At 36.0% G+C, this 21,724-nt stretch overlaps 1 long non-coding RNA gene across 1 annotated transcript in view; it reads right to left on the reverse strand.

Annotated features, from left to right (window-relative positions):
* Positions 1-2,081: 2,081 nt before the first annotated feature.
* Positions 2,082-21,724, reverse strand: part of LOC136010953 (uncharacterized) — a 96,554-nt gene continuing 76,911 nt past the window's right edge. Inside the window, exon 3 of the long non-coding RNA XR_010611103.1 lies at positions 2,082-2,526. This is a non-coding gene — a long non-coding RNA (uncharacterized LOC136010953). The remainder of the gene's footprint in view (positions 2,527-21,724) is intronic.

Below are 21,724 nucleotides of genomic sequence, written 5' to 3' on the forward strand. Positions count from 1 at the left end.
GCACTTACTACGCATATGTATATCTTCTTGTATAGATTAATTCTCCTGCTAACTCTCCAACAATAACCCATTTCCTTCAGAGGAACTCATAGCTAGTCACGGCTCACCCAGCTCCCACTGCATAGTTCCGGCGTGGCTTTTTGTTTTTTATTTACAATGCAATTAGCTCATGCTGTTTACAAACTCCATAATTCCATAGACTGTATGCCATGGCACCAATTTATCAGTAAAATACTTTAATCACAGGAGAAACCTTAGAGAAACGTCCTCCTTAAATGTTTATTCTGCTACACTGAACTATGAAAAAGATAGGGGAGCAGGGGAGAATGACTCTGAAGCCAAAAAATTTCATGAAAAATTGATTGATTGGAGTCTTCCAAAGAAAGAGTGAAAAGGTAATTCAGCCTTTGCTTTCAAAGGGAATTTGGATTAATTTATGAAGCTGGTCAGGTACATCTGCGATACTGATAAGACTGCTTTTCCAATTCCAGTCTGTGTCTAGTTGAAAACCCATCTGACACAATCATCTGGGCAGAGGTCTCCCTCAACAGTAATCGGCAAGGGCTTTAGTATCCCCTGGAGGATGGATAAATGAGTTACCTTTCTTCACTCCCCAAAAGTTTTCAATAATGATACTTTGATTTTGACACTAAAAAAGCATTTTTTAAACATACCTGAAAGTATGGGGGGGAGGGAAAGGGAACTACTAAATGAGTGCATTTCCAGAACTGCTGGAATTAAAAAGGATAGAATTAATTTAAGGAATACAAATCTGCTGCTGCTTCCTTTCACTGAAGTCCCAGGAAAATAAATGTTCTCATGACTACTTTAGTACACTTTTCATAAAATACCAGAAGATAGGATAAGGCGACACTATAAAAAAAGTACATGAAAACAGTTAAAGTGAGGAGAAAGTGAAAAAACCCATAAAAAGATATAAAATACTACAGATTTTCATTACAGCAGTTGTAAAAGACTAGAGCAGGTGCATGATTCAGGCTGCATAAAGCAAAAGTATTTAAATCAATGAAATGGTCTTAAACACTACTATTAAAAGTCTTTGTACTTGCACAGGTTCAGTTACAAAAACGTCTGCAACGAAAGGTTATTTAACTGCTTGAGAACAACTCTGAAGTACTTTAAATAATAATCTTTGGAATCTTCAAACAGCACTTAATCTGCAACAGAGAAACACTTCTGCTAATTTGGACGTACATGTTTTTAATATTCTTTTACCTAATTTTGTCTGAGCATAACTCATGTTAGCCTGAAAGACATAAGCCTAATTTACTACACTGCTAGGGACTGAATAGAAATGAGAGCTTTTACTTCCAAATGTTTGGTTTGTATATATCCACTAAAAGCTTCTATTGATCCACTTTTGGTGTATTGGGAATATTTTTCCTGATCTTAAAAGACTGTTTAAAATGCATGTTTGTGTATCTTTGCCAACAGCATAAGATAATAAAGTAAAAGGGGAGACAAGCTTTTTAATAGTATGAGATAAAAGAATAAAACCACTACGATAGTCTGCAAGAGCAATCTGGCTTGACTTGCATCTTTTCTATAAATTATAGATATAAGTAATATCTGGAATACTGTCTAGAATTCCAATTACTTCAGTGCCATAATTGTTCTTAGAAATGAAATCAGAAAAAGAGTAAATATTCTGGTGACTGTAGACAGTAAAGAAGTAAAATTACAATCCTAAGAGAGAAATCTCAGCCCTGCTGCAACCAAAGAGTAAACTCCTACCACTTTTGTTAATTTAACATACAATTACCCCATTCCAAAAGCATGAAGAGCAGCAGCAGCATGGCACACCCTTGTCAGAAAGAAGCTAACTTCTCTGTAGAAGCAGTCATTAAGAAGACATATATAGAATATAAAAACATCACCTTTCACTGCAGTTTTGTATTTAAGGTTATACAATGTAATTCAAATGTAACATATTAAAATTCTCTCGAAAGAGCATAATGATCACTCAACTGTGTCTATAACCAGCAACAGCAAAGAGAATTATTAGTGGTGCAAATGTTACAAGAAATTTTTCTGTTACCGAACATTTGACCTACTATACTTTGTTCTGGAAACAGAACGGTTATTGAAACAGGAAATACATTGAAGTTTAGAACTAATTTCCTAAGTTTATAAAAATATCCAAACTTCTCCCTAAGACTGCGTGCAATCTCATTACAACCACTTTTCTGTGCACTAACACTTTCCTATACCCAGCTACAATCCACCCCTACACAAAAACCATGGCATCAAAATAAAGACCTGGAATCAAACTTTCAAAATTACTGGCTTCCAAGAGCTGCCAGGGAGTACGGTATTATCCAAAGGCCAGGACTTGGTTGCTAGTCCTTCTATTTCCTGTGGTCCTTCACCATCTGAGCTACAAAGAGCATGAAGTCACACCCCAGCTTTCACAGAGATAGATTCCACGCAGTCCTCCCTCTCCAAGCTGAGGCTGACCAGCTGTTGATCATGTATCTCAAAATCCAGTTAGTTATTTCCCTTTCCCTAATGAGGAAGAGAAGAGGAACACACGGTGAGCACAAGAACGTTATTTCTTCAGCTATCAATTCTGCCAGATGCTGCCCATTGTCCCTCTTTGGTTTTGTGGGGTGTTTTGTTTGGTTCCCCTTTCCCCACAAAAAGCAGGGCATCAGAGAGAAGCAATGCCTGGACAAATTCTCATTCTCGTAATCATTGGGGAACAGGATTAAAAGGAAAATTTGATTGTATTCCTTGAGCTCTTCAACTTACCTCCCCTGTATGCTTCTATACAATACCATCAATCATACAACTTTCACGAGGAATTAATATTGTAACCAGAAGCTAAAGTATTGTAGTATAACAGAAATAACACATATAACAAAGATTCCATATAATGACCGCTATTTAATGACATCCATCTACAACTTCTATAATACCTGGCTTAGAGTTTTCTAACAAGGCATGAAACAAAAAGTTCACAATAGCTCCAGCAGTTGTAAGAAATAACAGGTTGCTCTGGAGATAATACAGAACACACTTAAACACATCACAGCTGCTGCTGGGGCCTCTGAGCTGCCTACTAATATACTGACTGCTCCAGTGGTCTGTACTGTTCCATTCTAAAAGACAGATGCATTCATTATTGTTCACCTTCAGCTGACAGAATGACTGGCTTTTTTCTGTTTTGTTTGGAGTTTCTCCCCCCATCCTCAATGAGGAAACAGCATAAATCAAGGTCCCAAAAGACCTCACTGCACCCACTAAATGGCCAAAAATTAGGAATCTTTTACTGGAAGAATGATGCATATTAAAAATCACCCTCATGAACCTCAACTGAGAATTTAGTAGCTTTTTTATTACCAGTATTATTCATGAAATCAATCCAATTACTGAAACAGTTTATAAAAATATATCCTTTCTATTTTCAAAGTATTTCCTAAAAAGTTGTGATATTTTTGACTGTTTTCAGCTTAAAAATATATCCTTTCTATTTTCAAAGTATTTCCTAAAAAGTTGTAATATTTTTGACTGTTTTCAGCTTAAATATTACAACTGGAACTTTTCAGTGCTTTAGTTCAAATTTATTTTCAAACATAAGGTATATTGCAAAAGATGCAACAGCAAAAACATCAGGTTTTAAGATCATGTTTGTCAGAATTCATTCATCTTTTTTCCATTTTTCTTATTTAAAATTGAGAAGCATTTCTTTGTTTATTTTGAACGAAAGCATTCCTATCAGCAAGAGGAGTTCTGGTTAAGAGCAAAAGTGCAGAGACCAAAGAAATCAGAGAAAACTGACTGCTAATGTAAACCTTGAACTTCAAATGACTGACTGTCATCCATAATAAGGTTTAAGATTTTGACTAGCTAAGCTAAAATTCCCTTAAAAAAAACCAGACCTGTCAGGAAAACAAAGTAAAAACAGATTCATATGCTTCCTCTAAGTGGAAAATTATAATTAAGAACACTGCTATGATAGTTTGGAAAATATGAGATTGACTGGGGGGGGTTGGGGTGTTGTTTGCAAACAGAATAATTTTGTGTCATTTGGGGATCATATGCCAGTTGTGGTATTTTTGCAATTTAATGTAATATACTGAGCAATATGACCTATATAACATTAACTAATCATCTTAGTTATTAAAATGAATAATTACAGATGTTAAACCAGTGGCCCTTATCACATATAGCGAGATAATTGGTTTTTCCAATCCTGACTGATATTTAAAGATCCAGAAGCAACACTTATTAAGAATAATGGTTTTTATTTTCTTTCCACAGAAAAGAATTCATTGATGAAACAAGACAGAAAGAAGTGTCTGAACCACAAACGCGGGGCACTGATAGAGCAGATGCAGGCATGTCTTTCCACAGAAAGTGACCTTCACAAAAGTTATGAACAAAGAGCATCAGCACCTGTCAGTTGTATGAGTAGTGACAAAAAGCAGACAGCAATATGTGACCGGGAAGCAATGTGTCAATTAGGGTAAGAAGTGCAGCACTGATGGGTTAGGAAAGCGCATGCATGTCAAATCTGAGATACAGTCTTGATGTGTTCATTTAAAGTGTAGTACAGGGCTCAGGAGCAAACTATTAATGTGTAACACTGAAATGTTCTTTCTGGCCCTGATCCTCAACAGCCTGCCCACTGGTGCAAGACCATTTCCATTGTTAAATTTGAGCTGGCATTGGGGAAGCACAATAAGGAATTGTGACAATTAAAGAGCCACAACAACTGGTGGGAGCACCTATATGACCAGACTGGCCATGATTTTGAATTCAGGAATCAAAAAGAGATCAAAGTCAGGGAAGGTACAGTGAGATGAAAAATCAAAATAATTTCCAAAACTTGAATGAAAAGGGAAGTTTGACAATAAATAAAGAGTTATCTATCATATAAAAAAAAAAAATAACTGATTTCAATAAGAAATAATTGCCTAAGGAAGCTTAAGAAATAAGTTTGCATATGGGCATACTCTCAGCAGACCCTAACTGAGACTCAGGAAATTAAGGCTAATCAAAAACACTACCTTCCACTGAAAAAAACAAACCCACCTTTCTTTACACTTCCCCTTTGGGCACAGTATGCTGCTAAAAGAACTGCTGAAGTATCCCAACAAGTTTAAAAAAAAAAAATCAGACTACAGTGAAAGAGGACGGGGCCAAACTTTCAGAACACGTATCTGAGATTCAATTACAGTGATTCGTGTGATTTCCTGATCATCCCTCAGACAGATGTTTCATGACATGGCAGAAAGAATTATTATTTCTGGATTCAATACAACATAAACCCTAGGATGATATATCTATATAAAGATTGAGGTTGGAAGATAACATTACTCTTGAAATTTTATAAAAAATAGGAAAGCAAGATTTGTGAATCATTAAGAAAGCTTTTTTTTTTAGCAGATAAAATACTGTCCTTCTGCAAGGTAGACTTACGTAACACTCAATATCAGGATTTAATCTATGCAATGTTGTATGAAAATTCACTTCTAATTTTGAAAAAGTCTAGTGCTTTTCCTGATTTGTCTTCTACTATGCAATCTTCCTTTTTTCTTTTAAATACATTGCTTGAAACACACACACACACACACAAATTGATTTGTATTCACAATCTGAGCACTAAGTTTGTTACAGCTTGAGCTTTCTTTTCAAACATGGAATAGAATATGAATAGTGTTTCAAAACTTGGGAGTGAAATTGTCAGTATTGATGTAAACGACAGGTTTTGGAGACCTGAGGACTGAGCTCATTGAGCAGTTTCATCTAGACCAATAGATGTTTTCCAATAAGGGAAGCATGTTTGCTTTTCTGTGTTTATCTAGTGAATACACATGCACAGAATATTGGCAGATGATCCCGCAGACTTAACAGAGTCTAAACTACTGAATTTTTGTGATTGCAAACTCCCATTGGATCTTCCATTTGTGAATTTGTGTGGATTAGATAAAACTGAAAGCCACAAATAGCTCCCACAAGTGGTCATTAGAAAATTATGATTTAGTGTTTCAGAGGAGTCCAACGTGGTTTGTCAACAAAACTGAACCAAAATCTACCAGTCAATAATCAGCAATTAGGTTGATAGCTAATGATCCTAAGAATACAATTTCTAATGGAATTCATGATCAAAAATAAGCTAAAAATTCCAACTTATTTTTTAAGAGCAAAACCAAAATTGTATTTCACTCTTCAAGGGAAAAAAAAAAAAATTATGCTCTCTTTTCCTTTTATAACGAAGTACATATAATTATAATATATATTATATTATATATATTATATTATATTATAATAAATTATAATGAATGGGAAAAAGCAAGATCATTCTCATGCCCAGTTAAAAGCTAGTAACAGGCAAAGACAGTTTGGCATTTGACAGAAAAAAAACAAGAAAAAGCCTAGTCTCAGATTTGTGGGTCAACACCAGTCAGTCACAACTTCTTTTTACAGCTTTTAAAAAAGTTCTCTGTAATGACAGGCAAAACCACTACAGGGTCATTATTTTCACAGTAGTAGAGAGTGGATATTAAAATTTATGAGTAAAATAAAATTGTCCCCAGGCCACAGATCTTGCATATAATAGGGTACTCATTCGCTGGGTTCCTCGTATATTAATGAATGCAGAAAGTACAGGTTAGGCTAAATTACAAGCATATAAATACAGTGAGATGGTTCAGATGGCATATAAAATATAAGATTATACTCAACTATTTTCTAGTACTAGCACAGAACACAAATACATTTCTCAGTGTTTATTGTTTCTTTTTTGTCTTTATTGTTGTAGCAATTAATCTGTATTTTAAATATCAGCAGACGGTACTTGCACACATTAAAAAGTCTTGCATAGAATTTATTGAAATAATACATACCAGAGAGTGCACTCTTACCTGTGATGTAACAGAAACTATGGTGGGACACTATGGAATAAAATGGGATGAAAAGGAGTAGTATTTTACCAAATTTTAGTTTATTTAGTTGTTGTGAAAAGTATGGGAAAGAAAGAACAATGAACAAGATAAAAAGATTTTGAAGGTCAGAAGAAAGCTAGAGATAATAATGCTGTATCATATAATATGTATAAACCTGTAAAACTCACACTGCGTTATTAAACTGCATAATAATTACATATAATAGTAATAAAGGCAGTGGTGTTTGACCCATATAAGCACAGTTTGGGGGGTGAGGAGGGGAATAAAAACCAAAAATCTACTTTGTGTTTTGTTTCCAAGAATGACATTTTCTGAAAGACCACCTTTAGAGCTGTATGCTCCCACTGAGCATGCTAGTCCTAGCAAAGTGTCACTGACTTAGTCAAGCACTCTAAGAACTGCCCTCTAAGCAAGGTGGCAGTGCTTATATTCCTCTAATGTCTTGTTTGTGTTTCTAATTGTGTTGAAATTACTCAAACCTGCTGAAATGCTTGCTCAAAAATTCAAATACCAGTACCAAAACAGGAATAAAATGCTTGTTCTTCACTATAAGGACCTCGCTGGGGGTAGGGGGTGGGCTGGGGAGGTATATTGTTTGGGGTTTTTTTTATAGGGGCTTGTAGAGAACTGCGAGTTCCTTCCTTCCCCTTCTAAATTACCGTGCTGGAGAAGGTTTAAGTAACTGCAGAACAGCAACTACTGAACTTCTTACAATGATAATTTTCATTTCAGAAGAGCAAGGCAAATGGATCTTTACCAAGTTTGCAGCTCATTTTATCAGAAACCACACAAATTAAAAACCAGAAAATTAACACTCCCAACCCACAACCTCAAGGCCCTCTCCTCCCACCTCCCAGAAAATCAACCCCAACCTATTACGGGCATGCAGGAGAAATTAATTTCTTCATGCCCTTTATTTAAACCATGAATCAAAACCATCAGCACACCAACCCTGACTTCAGGATCTGTTATCCCTAGCAGACTGGCTACCAGGAGCAGGGCTAGGTCCCACAGAAATGCACCATGACCAGCCACAATGGGATTCAAGAAAGATCCTTTGGGCAAATCAGAATCCAGCTTCTCCACCACCACGGCCAGTCCGGCTATGCCCGTGTACAGAAAACACCCATTAAATAGTATTTTCCATGGAACAAGGGAAATCAAGTAGTTTAACCCCAGCTGTGAGCTGAAGGCAAAGCAGCTATATACTTTCTTAGATGGACTGGAAGGCTTCAGTACAGCCCTTTGTACTTTTTACATAAAAGTGCATTTATCATTAAGAACACAGAACTTGAGGACTCTATGAGAGGTGTGCTTTTTATTTAAAAGCCTATATTGCTTCACTGTGACCATATAAAAGGAATGGGAGGGTGTGGAATCAGACACAATTACAGACTGCATCTTCTGTATTTGACTGTATGTCTGTGTCTTTGTTCTCTGCCCTCAGTCACATTTTTTCTGTACTTTTTCCACAAGTACTTTTTTTTTTTTTTTAATTCACAACTGCACTGCCTCTATTACCTTTAGCTCACCTTTCTTCATCTCCTCTTTGGTTATCCTTTCACTTTATTGTCCTTCTACCAACTAGTAGAAAAAACAACCTGCCAAAGGTAAGAGGCAAGTACAAAGAAGGAAGAACACAAAACAAAGAATGTTGCTAATGCTTTTGGAAAAATAAAAACCAAACAACAACAAACCCAACACCAAAAAAAGAGACAGTTTAACAAAAAAAGAAAAGCCAGAAGTTTGACATAATTACACTGCAATATATATGAAAAATAATAAAAAAAAAAAAAGGCAAGCTATAAGCACTGCTCCAAATACTGGCTTTTTTGTTGCTTTTTTTATTATTCCTCCCTGCTGCAAGCATACTCTACTTTTAATCCACCACAGGCAGTCATTAGGCTTCTCGTTAAGATTGTTTTCAGACAGAAAATCTGAGCCATAAAAGAGGAAATCAGCAAGACTGTGAGATAAATTGCAAAGCAGCTATACCAAAATCACAACACCGTTGTAATTATGACCAACCTTAGGCTTAAAGGACTCTGGAAAAAAATATCTAGCATTTATAAATCACAGGAAAGTCGTACAGCATCTTAAGAGATCATCTGATCCATTTGCCATCTCAAAACACATCAGATATTAAAATATTTGACACGTTTTTCTGCCTTGTTCCTTAAACCATGTGTGATGGATAACCTGCGCTTTGCTGCCTGATTATCTTCGTAGACAGAAATTCCCTTCGTGGCTGGGCCAGGTAGTCCAAACCACACTACAGACAACACAAGTGGCACAACAAGTCCTTTCAAAGCACAACATACCCTAGTCCTGAGCACAAAAGCCTCACAGTCATACAACTATTTGCTACAGTCTGTGCAAGTATGTGCATCCTTGGACAGCCTTGCTGCTGTGATATAACATCATGGATTACTGTCTTGGCCTGCACAGGGAAGTTTTAACCTTCTTTCTTTGATTTAACATACTTCTTTCAAATTTTTACATCAGATTGGTAAACCTGAGATTATTCCTGCATCTCTCCTGTTGTCCTTGGTCCATGTCTTTCTTGAAGTGCAGCACCAAAATAAGTAGTGCTTACCAACACTTAGGTGAAAAAATTATCTTTGTTCCCGTCACAACTATGATTCCTATTTTTAACACATCCCAGAAGAATGTATGGTTAATTTTCCATTAACTAACACCCCCCCACAGTTTACCATTAGAAAATTACTTTTCCCTGTCCCAAGATACCTTAAGAGATAAGCAGATAAAAACAAAAAAAATAAAGGTCAGGGAGGCACACACACCTCTCCCCCATATTAAATATTGCTTTCATTTCAGTAAACTTATGATCCATTTGCAGACCTATTCATGCATTAAGAATGTGCAGATAAACAAAAAGCTTTACTCTGGAAATGAAGATAAAGTAAAAATGGGCCTAAGGCTAAGCGCTGCTGAGTCACCAAAGCTTTTGGCAGTCCATAGCTCTCACCTTTTATAAAAGGCTAAAACTTACAAGGTAGCTGATGATTCAATGGAGATTGATAGATTTCTAAATGTTATTTTCCACTCTAGTCCTTAGGAAAGTGCATCTGCCAAAAACCCACAAATTCAAAGGGGGAAAAGCTTTGGAAAAATTATTTGGCTTTAACTTTACATGAGTAGTCCTATACACAGGCATAACTCTGCAATCTCCAGGAGAACACTGATAATTTACATAAACTGCAAATATCCCCCTTTTTAATAAATAAATGGTCAATACATGATTTGAAGTTATCCTTGCATCTTGTCTGTTGCTAACCCTTTACCTTGAGAACATGATGCTATGAAATAAGGTACCTTCTATTTCATCATCTCATATGCAGAAGGGAAGAGGACTCAGCGCCACCTCCTAAGTATTTAACACAGAGTGCTATTTTCTCTCAGGAACAGTAAAAATATTTAGGACTTTTTATTTCATCTCACTTTCCTTGGCACAGTATAAAGATTAATGAATACTGTTGTTTACATACTTTATCTCTGAGGAAGCGTGACCTTCAAGGCAGTTATGAAATGGAAGTCAAGAACACCTCCATCTTCATTAGTTTTATATTAAATCTAATCTGTTGTGGTTTTGGTTGATGGTGGTTTGGTGTTTTTTTTAATTGTAGTTAACTGTCTCAGTACAGCTGTTAAGGGGGTTTATTTCCACTACTTTTTAACATGGAGTTGTTATTTCATATAAGCAAATAAACAGATCATTTCTCATTGCTCAAAGCACATGGAGACATTTCACATTTCCTGAGTGTGGGCACAGCTGGCACATCGCTTACCAGCCATCACAGACAGCAATGTTATAGTAAATTGGCAATAAAATATTCACCAAGCACTTTGTAAAAGAAAGTTTAGATATCTTTCTGGAAAATGCTATTAACTTAACTATTTAAGGAACCAGGCATATGAAGTCAAACTCGCTGAACATAGCTCTGTGTACATAACCAACAGATCTACCTAAAACACAATTACCATATTTCAGTAAGCAGACACCTGAGGTTCCCTAAAACTGAAAGCAAGTGTTTCAGACACTGGGATTTGTCTTTGTCTTTGTAGAAAAGTGGTTACAAATACATACACAGAAACACATTAATAACACAAACAACTGTCTAATAGTAACAGTCTCAGACTTGTATTCTTCTTCACTGTAGTTGCAAATTACAAGCTATTTGGAGTGCTCAAAAGTGAGATACTGTGATTTTATATAACAATAAGTGACTCCACTCCTTTTATTACTGCTGAACTAAAGCATCACAAACTAGTTTTTACATTTCTTCTTTAGCATTAGAAACAAACCCAAAACAATTCAGTTATGTATCAATATCACAGGCCAAATTTCAAAATCTACAGCAATTTTTTACCAGTCTTTCAGAAGTAGTCAACTGTTAAAATAGCTCTGAAGTATTTTTAAAATATAAGAAAATATACACACAAGTATACCTTACCCGCAATTTCTACAGCAATAACAGCCAAAATTAGAATAGCATATAATATCATACAAATAATATTGCATTTCAGAGCATAACTTTAACAACACAGTTTCTACTTGCAACAGGCTATTTTAATTTCTCTACATACAATTTTACTCATCTATCACTCCTTCATTTCGCAGAGCATAAAGCCAACAGGAGATGTATCACGCTGTTTCAGCCCAATAGTCTTCCATTCCTCTCATCCTCCTTTCATAAACAGGAGATACCAGGGCACCTCTCAAGCCAGATTTCACCCACAAAATAAAAGCAGGTGCAAAAAGGCACTTCTGTGCTGCTAGTTTCATCTGAGGGGGAATGCCTGTTCAGGTTGGTTTTGCTTGGCTATCTAAATAACAGTGACGAATGGCCATGAAAGATTAGGGCTCCTTTTCTGAGAAACTAATTTTGAAGTGACTTTTAGATGCAGTAATTTAGGGTAGAGGAGAAAAAAATACCAAAAAAAATCCACCAAGGCAAAGTTACAAATAGGCACTTTGTAATTTCTATTTTCCTCTTTGCAACAGATTCCATTTTTATCCAGGGTGAAAGACAGAAAACAGAGCTAATTGCCACAGTGCACAGCTAGCTCTGGCTGAGAGCATCTCAGCGACTTTGCCCCAGTGCTGGCAGGGCAGAGACAGTACTGCTTATTAGCACAAGTGAGATTCATTGCTATAACCAAGCAAGTAACATTCCCTGCTCGTAAATCCACAGGTAATCTTACATTGTTATAGCTGCAGTGCCTGTGCTTCCTTTTTGTGACTTATAAAAATAGTTTTTATTACAGTCTATTCTGGGTGAAGGTCAAACAAGGGAGACAGGATTGGAAACTTAAGTTTTTTAAATGGAGACTGCACATAATGCAAATTCCTTTAATACAAATTCTTCTGCCGACAGCATAAGTTTTGACCTAGAAAACCCCTGCATCTATAGTTTGCCAGGTTGTAAAGCAATTCAGCCTATATGCAAGAATTTAACAAAGACCTTTCTGACCTCAACCACACAAACATTTGTTCCAATAAATAGAGATGGTTCTCCGACTGCTTTACACTAGAGCTTGCACTATGATCACCAGACTTAGTTTATTAAAGAAACAAAGATTAACTTGACAGGCTATGAAAGACAAAGCCTTTATCTACTGCAGCGCTTTTGTTCGGCTTTCTAATTTACAGATTACAGTAGTAGAAAAGGTAATTTAATTCAAACATAAAGAAATGTGTTAAATTGTCTGAAAAAAAATGAAATTAGCATTCTACAGAGAAAGGGAAATAAGACGCTGCTTGTCTTCTGAAATGGTACGTGCTTATGAAATAGCCACAGAGGAACATTAAGTAAATCAATATAACCAGTAAACTTATTTAAAAGAGTAAGGGTAGACAGGGTCATAATTATTACCCCTGGTGGATAGCTAATATACAAAAAACAGCACAAAAAAAATGTTGATTGATTGCTGTGAACTTCTGGCAGCTGTAGCTTTTGAAGCATGAAATACATTAGCATTGTATCCTAATGTCTTTGATAATTGTTCAGAGTTGATGCTTGTCTTCTGAACAAGGCATATTATTTATTCACAAAGAAGTCATTGGCTGTAAAAATTAAACATACAAAATAAATTGACCTCTTTTTCTTCCACAAAATGACAATTCTTTGAAGGACAAAAGAAGAAATAACTTACACTATTAGTAATTGATACAGGTCTAATTTAATGTGCATTGTCCAAATACCTTTGCCCTTTACAGGTTATTAACTGTAACAAGCTCCTGGAATTTATTGCATCATTACAGGAATTTATTGCATCATTACACAGCAACCATAGAATATTTCTGGTAGAAAAACCTACAGTGAAATATCAGCTCTGTTTAAAGGAATATTTTTGAAATACAATTACTACTTTGCAAGGGTCATTAAAAGAGTTTCTACAGACCACGGCAGGAAAAGCCTTCATACTCATGTGTACCATAAAGGTTCTTGAATATCATAGCTTTAAGAGTGTGATTCAGCACGTCTTCATATGGTTTGTTTTCCCACACCTTTCTCTGTGTGTTCACATGTGTGATCATTGAAGAAAGCAAATCAAATTATTTTAATCTTCTCCAATGATTTAATTTTTGTTTCTTCCTGATGGAAGAGAAGATGACAGATGCAAGGTGCCCAATAGAGGTGGTATTAGAGGGATTTAAATATTCAGACCTGAACTGGCTGTTCTTTTTAAAAGAAAAATAAAAATCTGCAAGTATCTCAAAAGAAAGAAAAAACTTTGAGAGCACAACAGAGCCAAGTAAACAGCAAGAGTGGGTACTACAGTCATCTTCATGCTGTAAGGAACAACAATGGCAACAAATACCAGTAATTACAGTTCCTGTAACTCAGTGGGGTTAACTGTAGTGGCATTACTTTCAAATCAGCACAAGCACACTCAGTTACAAAGACTGGTTTTTATACTGATGAGGACCCTGCTTTTTCTTTTGCTAAGTTTTGCAATACAAATAGGTACAAGATTAATGTGCCATAACTTTTGAAAGATAAATCCAATACGAACGCAATACCAAGGCAAAACTGGCAAAATCTCTGTCAAGTTGCAGGCCTTGTTTTCAGCTGCCCACTTAACTGCCTTTGTGTTATTACTGTCAAGTATTTGTATTTACACCATAGCTGATCCAGACTCTTCCACAGTAATTGTACCTGACCCTCTTCCCTACCAAAACACAGAACTATTTGACCTGAAATCAGTGGTGCTTTTAACTCAACTGCCTAGCTCAGATAACACCTCCAGTTTGGACTGCTAGCCAGTTGAGCCTGCAAGAAGGTAAAAAGCACGTAGACCCTCACTGTCTGACCGTAACTATTCTACCATTACTAGGAGGATGTAGGACTTCTCCCACAACTTATGGTGAGAAACATTTGTGTGGCTCAGCTTTTTTCAGAAGAAAACCAAAACAAAAGCCTGTGCAAAGCATGCACTTAAATCCCAGTGAGGCAAAATTGGTGATAACGCTGTTAAAATACAGTTTCACAATGTGGTTACCAATACAGAGACCCTGTCAACACTCAGATCTGGAAAACAGTCATCACAGTAAAAACATATTCATGAAGGTATACAAAACCGTAACTGTTAGTTGAAGTAACAAGGCAGACTCTCCAGCTACCACATAAATCAAAAAACTAACATTCGACAAGCTCATGTCTAAGGGCTCTTAAGGGACAATGCTAAAGCCAGATGTCACAGTTGTGTATCTTTAGTTCTTGCTCTGCAATCAGCAGAGATTTATTTCTAGCTTATGTGGTCTATCACGCTAGCATAATAAAGCACAACGGCACTCAGATGTATACTACTGAATTCACAGTCATCCATCTTAGCACCTGTAAACAGAGAACAGTGAAAGAAAGACCCTGGGGTGGGATCCAGAGTGTGCTTCAAATTCATGAATTCATATTAATATATTTTAACCTTGTTGGCACATTCTGAATCTTGTTTATGAGAACCATATGAGATTAGACTGTGGGGCTAGACAGATGCGTACAAGAGAGACAGGAAAACGTTAAGGCAAAATAGGCATATTTCAGAGGAAGAAACATGCATTTTTGTTTGTAGCACAGATGCAGCTTAGCTAATATTAAGTCTGCACTTCATTTTCTGTTGCTTTTAAAATCCACACACGCATACACATCACCACCACTATACTGGTATAGTATACTGGTTTCTCTCCAGGAAACCTGAGTGTCTAATGAATGTCTAGGTAAACTAGACTTATTAAGATATAGTATTGACAGTTTGGGGCAGCAAGAGGAAGAACTGCAAGATTTTTTGCTAAGACTGATTATCCTGGGGTGCACTCTACAGGAAAAGCAAACAGATGTAAGTAAACCAAATCCTATAAATTCAATGCTAAAACTTAAATTGCTTTTAAACAGAAGAGATTTTTGTTATTCCAGGATGTAAAAGTGTGGTACAAACACAAAGATCTTACAAAGAAGGTTTGTTGATGTTTTATAGTGGTTTTCTTTTACTTTTTTATGCAAGATTAAAAAAATATAAAATAATAATTTCCAGGAAGGATTAGACGCTTATTTCATTTTCTCTGATTTTACATCTCTGTAATGCCATAAGGCATAGCTACAACCTGCAAATTGTTCTATAAGTGTGAAATAACATTACCAAGACATCAAACTGTAATTCACATCAGTGTAACTAAAAGCTAAGTATATCTCCTAGTTCTTAATGGCCTACCAGGCTTATTCTAAATCATATTAAAATGACAAAATAAAATAAACCAAAATAAAATGGAGAATTCTCCTGCCTCTATCTGCACATTACAAGCAGATATTCCATAAAATATATTTATCAGCACTGTGACCAGCTACAAAGTGTTGTCAGTGCAGGATTGTAGCATAGTAAAATTATTCCCCTGTTAGCTCTAAATCAGGTTCTGAACAGGTATTGGTGCTTCTTCATCTGCAGCCGAGCTCAAAAGGAAATGTCATTTGTGATGTCTGGAATACCATTTTTGCTATGAAGGATGTCACAGTTGAATTGTGGCTTCCTATAAAGGTAAAAATTGCTGGATTTCGTATAACTAAATCTTGGAGACGGATCACAGTGTTATTTACCTTTTGTTTTTTAAAAGTTGGTTAAATTTTACATGAACAACTCAAGACCTGTAAACTTCAGTTTGATTAATATTGTGTGCCATTTACATTAGGAAACCATATTAACTCATGCTGTTATTTCATCAGATCTCATAAATAACAGTGCCAGGACTTGTCAGCACCAGTATGCTTTCACCACATAGTCTAGGTGACTGTCAACTGCATCCAGACATCTGAAATAAATTAGGCCAAATGCAAATATTTCCCCAGGAAAGCCTAACCTCCATTCCTGTATCTTCATTATTCCCTAACTCAGTCAATAGAATACTCAGGATATATTCCATACTGATGTGATGGAAAAAATATAAGTTATGAGGTTCCCCTGCATCCCTGTACCTCAAGTAAAACTTAAAATGCTAGAAATCAGATCAAACAAAACTCCTCTACAAGACAAAAGGTTCTTTGTTGTCTTGAACTGGCTTTGGCAGCACACTGGGTATTCTCTGGCATTCTCCATGTTTCTCATCAGGAAAACTAAAATTCAGCAGTAATGGAAGCAATCTGTACAATACAACAATACACCAGTTTTACAAAACCAGCAAGTGAAATAAATGCCATATTACCTGACAACAGATAAACTTCTAGTAGCAGATCTAAATGCAAACCGACACCTCAGTTTGTACGGTACATGAAAACCTTCAGGCTTTTCATCAATTATTCTTTAGAAAAGAAGTGTCTTAGCTTTTTTTTTTTTTTTTAATTAATAACAACTTTCCCTTTAATTTTTAACTATTCAGAACACATAACTGTCATAACTGTACCAAAACAATAACAGACTCGATTCATAAAATTATTTAGATGCTAAGCTCCACTAAAATAATTTAACTTCATTCCTGGACTTTTAAGGGGCATTTCCAAGATAGAAATCATACTTAAATGATCAAAGTTTAATATATGTTTTTAATATATCCTTTCCATAGAATAGCATTTTTCACTGTATCTAGTAACTGCTGATGAAGAAACAGTTACAACAGAGAATGAGAGACCTTCCATGTTGCTTTTCTGGCCCATAAAGAACACCTTCAGTTTTTCTCCAAAATACTGTATAGTGGATTTAAAGTGAAAGTTAGCATTTCACTATTAATACCTTCTTTTTCAGTGAAGCTTGCCACTGACAATTCAGCCATTTATTTCTGTCTTAAAATGCAGTTCTGAATATTTTAAACCAAGTCCTGCCAGGCACTGCCCAGCTTAAGAGAACACATGAACCACCTTCCTTACCTAAGTTCACATACAATTAGTGTTCATTTATTCCTTCACTGGTGCCCTCAGTTGCTGGAGACAACACAGGAAGATTTATACAGCCTTTGGTACAGTGAGGTACAGCCCAGAAGTCCTACAACATCACTGAAAATAGGACTAACACTACTGACAACTTTTGAACAGGGGAAATGAAACGTTTTTATTCCATATTTAATGTCAATCACAAAATCACGTTAAAATGGAAAAGTTATGTTAACAATCCGATTTTTTGGAACTTCCTGTTGAATTTTTAAGTGTTTTTAAAGTGTAGGCTTTTGTTTCAGCAAAAAGTATAGTCGTTAAAACATTCATTTCAAATGCAAAAAGAAACTGCAACCATAATTAAGATAAGTAAAATATTTAAAAGTCAGAATCAGTGGTATCATCCTTTTCTCTTTCCTTAAGCCTTCTTTATATAAATACAAATAAACATAGCATGAAGTCATGCATGACACAGTTGCAGAAGACTGATCTATTTTTAATGAAGAAGACAAATTCTCAAAACCTCATGAACTAAATGTAACAGTGTAAGGAAGTTTAGAAAACCTAGGTTTTTAAGGAAGCTAAACTAAACGAAAGCTCTGGCCTTTCAAAGCCTTTCATCATCTTTAGTACCTTAGGGAAGAGCAGATACATGGTTAGTACTAGCAGTGTTATAGATCTAAGGCCTAGTCCTCCTCAGTAAGAGTAATAGCTTATTAAAGGAGATCCTTCAAGCAGGGGATGAAGAAAAACCCTGAAAAAGCTTAAAAAAACCCAAAAAAAAACCAAAAAAAAAAAACCAAAAACACAAACAACAACAACAAACAACAACCAAAACAAGCAAAGAAAAAAATAACCCTACAACAAAAAAAACCCAAACCCCCCAAAAAAACCAGTCAGGATAGAGATGCCAAAGACATGTATTTCACAGCAAGTACAAGCTTTTTTTCCACTTTTCTTTCACAAGAAGAGAGAAAAGCTGTCTTTCCTTGTTGTGCAAAGCTTTCTACTCTGCTTTAAACAAATAGCTTCATTTATTTTTGTCTCACAAAGTAAATGAGAAGCTACCACTTGAATGCTGCTTACTAAACCAAGAGCAATCACTTTCTGCCTCTTTAGTAAGGGGGAAATAGCATTTCTGTGACCTGAGAACTTGTGCAGGACATTGTCAGGCTATAGAGTGCTTCCCATGCCTTTTCTTCCTTTCCTAATTAAAATTTTATGCAACCTTTTCACAGCAGACACCATCCACTACACGCAAGCGGGCAGAAATAACCAGCTGGTATTTCAAGCCATGATATTCTCCCTAGAGACTGAAGATGAGCACTCTCAGCTCTACAGCAGTATTTTAAGCAGCAGGATCATATGGAAAATAAGCCTGATATTCATCATTTTCACTGTTTTAGTTCAGCTCAAGCAGCTGGCATATCACACTGCCTTTTCTAGTCACTGTGAGGTTTTTTTTTATTATACAGTGTTAATTATATCTGACCTTCTTCAGGAAATTCACTGTGAAAATCTCAGATTCACCTCAAAACCCTTTTGGCTAACAGGCCCTTAAAAAATGAACCAGAATGTCAACCAGCTCACACTGTCACCAGGTAAACTGTATCTGGTGTAACGTAGCACAAAATGAGCGCTGCATGGTTATACTAACTGGGTGGTTATTATGAATTAACAAAAGAAAAAATCTTCCTCTGACTACACAGGTGTATCTTGTCTTCCGTAGCTGATGAGAAAGCTTGTCATAACCTTCCTTTTGGCAAGGGAATAACTGGACTTCAGTGGCAATTCAAGGTCTGCAGGCATATAGGAACAGTTCATTAAACTGATGGTTATTTTCTAGCTTGAAGATGGTTTACTTTTTAATAAACTAATTTCAGTTAAACTAAGATACAACTGCTAATTTTGAGAACGAGAAGAATTACACAGGGAGAAAGAACAGCTGGATGCTGGTCAAAATGCTCAAGTACATCTAATGTTAGCAGACTGAAAGCAACTGCATTGTCAAGGTATGTCATAAGTTCTTGTGCTGGAGAAAGCACTTGGCTTCTTATTTTCATTTGGAAAAGTCTCACCTGGCACATTTTCTGTTTTTATTTTCTTGTAGATACTCAGAAACTATGAGCTGAGATACAGCTTAGACCTTCAGCACCCACACTTCTGTGACCGCTTCAGTCACAATTAGACTGATGAATGAAACCAGAGGACATTACAAAATATTGAGGCAGGCATATTAGGTGTTAAAAATAATTCACATAAAATTGTTATATCTAACAATAATTCAATTATTGAGTCTGATGTCAGGATTCTTCAGAGTTGTAAAATGCCAAGTTAGGGAACAGACTTGTCAAGCACACAGATGACCACTCCTTGGTTTGGGCTTTTGGTTGTTTTTTAAAAACTCAAACTTTTACCTGCAGTGCCAGTCCCCTACCAAAATGCTTCACATTCTTTCTAGATCAAACTTCCAGACAACAGCTGACCTAGAACCACCCAACTCCCAAATCCACAGCCAACAAAAAAGTTATAATGTTTCAGCAATAACCAAGTCACTAATAATATGTTGGCAGATTTTTAAGATAGCATAATTAATAAATAAAATTCATACTAAGGAATAAGAATGGGCACCTAATTTTTCAAGGCCCTATAAAGGTCTGACCGCGTGATTTAAGCCTTTGCTCTATTTCAAAAGCATATTCAGAAAAAAATGCTAACAGTTTGTTATGCAAGGCAAAATCTCTAGCTCTCCCAAGATTTCTTATGAAGTATATCATAAGCCAGCTGTATGTATTTAGCTAACACATTTTCAGCAATGTTTAGCTTATGATCTCTATTATTAGTAGCAATATGCATACAAAATACAAAGAAAGGAAATTAACCTCACTGTCCCTTAAGAATTGCTGGCTTTAACAGACAATTATGAAGTTCTGCATTTTTTCCTTCTAATTAACTGTATACAAAAATATGATCTTTATTATGGTCTCTTTCCATCAAGACTTCTGTGATAGACATTAGAAGACAGAAAAGGACAAAGCAGAGTACCGCAGGGAAATGATGGTACATACAGTGCAACAGAGCACAGTGACATGCCTTGAGGATTCCAAAAATTATGTTAAAATATCATTCTGATAACTACTTTCAACTTCTCTACACAGACCTCTGAGCAAACACCATACTTCAGTTACACATCCAATCCTTACATATTGCTTACAGTGAACTTCCTGGTTATTAAGACATATAACTGCATTTATTGAAGTCTTTTAAAAAATAATTTCTAACAAGGATGTTTGAATTATTTCCCCATTCTTCAGAAATCTATGATCTGAATGAATTTACTGTGCTGGAGTACAGCTTGCAGATTTGCTTATGATTAACACAGCCTCATCCATATGCTATTTTACCAGATATTTTCATACACATTCAGCTGTTTTGGAGACATACACTAGTTGCACACTTCTACTTTAAAAAAAAAAAAAAAAAAAAATCCCAAATATCCTTCATTTGAAAAGCTTCAAGACAAACATTATTGTGAGACTTAATATTCATTATACTAGGGTCTTAGGAAACAGCAAAGATTTGCTCTGCTTTGGACACACATTGACTGTGGGGAGTCAGGCTTGCTTTTGCAGTGATGGTTTGGGAACAATGATTTCCCTTTGATCTTCTACAGGAAAAGCAAGGGTCCTCTCCAAAGTCAAAAAGTTCAAAAGAAGAAAATGCTCAATGAAAAACTAAGATGCGTCACAAAATTACTGAAGGAAAAAGAAGTCTTGGAGTTATACAAGAAAACAGAGAAGCCTGGGAATTGCCTGACAGAGCAAGTACTTGGGGTAAATTTTGAAGGGCGTCGAAAGACCAAGATTAGCACATGTCAGTAGGGTAGGGCAGAAAGGCCCATGCCTGAAACAGGAGGCAGAAATACCTGTGACTGCATCACACCCCCTGAAAGTCTGCCTGCCTCACAGCCCTTAATCCACTTTCTCCAGAAGGGACTTCCTGAGAATCCAAAACTCACTTAAACCAAATAAAATTTCTAGCATATCTAGTAAATCGTGTGAACACTAAAGGGAAGAGTTGATTGGGAGAAGAGGTGTAAATGAGGTCATTAAACTCAGCTTGGAACAAAAACACTGTATGAAAGACTACTATTTGAACAGTATATATCATGTAAAGCAGTTCCATCAAATGCTTGTATCATTGCATTTTTCCTGTTCCAGATAACATCCTCAATTCCCAGCTTTCAGCAATTCACAGGTTGTTGAAGGTTAGTTCTTTTCTAAAAGCTACTGCTGCAAAATGTAGCAGCACAATAGGGCGTAGTAAGCCATTGTTATTGAATAGTTTCTTGCTTCAGGGAAGACACTTGAAATCGTTAGTTTTCAAGCATTATTTAAATTGGTAACAAAAAGAAATTTT

This window comes from Lathamus discolor, chromosome 3 (assembly GCF_037157495.1).
Source record: "Lathamus discolor isolate bLatDis1 chromosome 3, bLatDis1.hap1, whole genome shotgun sequence".
Lineage (NCBI taxonomy): Eukaryota > Metazoa > Chordata > Aves > Psittaciformes > Psittacidae > Lathamus > Lathamus discolor.